The following is a 266-nucleotide window of genomic DNA, read 5'->3' on the forward strand; positions in this document are numbered from 1 at the left end:
GAGGCAGGAGTGGGGTCAAGCATGGCCGCGCCGTGGGACACGGCGGCCCTGTCCTGTTGGATGTGGGATGAGCGAGGCACCGTGGGGCGAGTGGGGTTTCGCTGCCTGGCACGGGCACCCCAAGGTGCCTCAGGGCTGGAGCTGCTCCCAGCTTTGGGGGTGCTGGGACAAACTCCCCGGTCAGCTTCACAGCTGTCCCCATCCTGCACGGACCCCCGCAGGGTCCAGCAGTGCCTGCATGCTGTGGGTGGCTGTCGGGGCCGGGA

The 266-nt window shown here is 69.2% G+C and overlaps 1 protein-coding gene across 1 annotated transcript in view; it reads left to right on the forward strand.

Annotated features, from left to right (window-relative positions):
• The window catches only part of RASSF1 (Ras association domain family member 1), a 5138-nt gene that overhangs the window by 2306 nt on the left and 2566 nt on the right, over positions 1–266 (forward strand). The window lies entirely within an intron of this gene.

This window comes from Corvus brachyrhynchos, unplaced genomic scaffold (genome assembly GCF_000691975.1).
Source record: "Corvus brachyrhynchos isolate BGI_N302 unplaced genomic scaffold, ASM69197v1 scaffold4, whole genome shotgun sequence".
NCBI lineage: Eukaryota > Metazoa > Chordata > Aves > Passeriformes > Corvidae > Corvus > Corvus brachyrhynchos.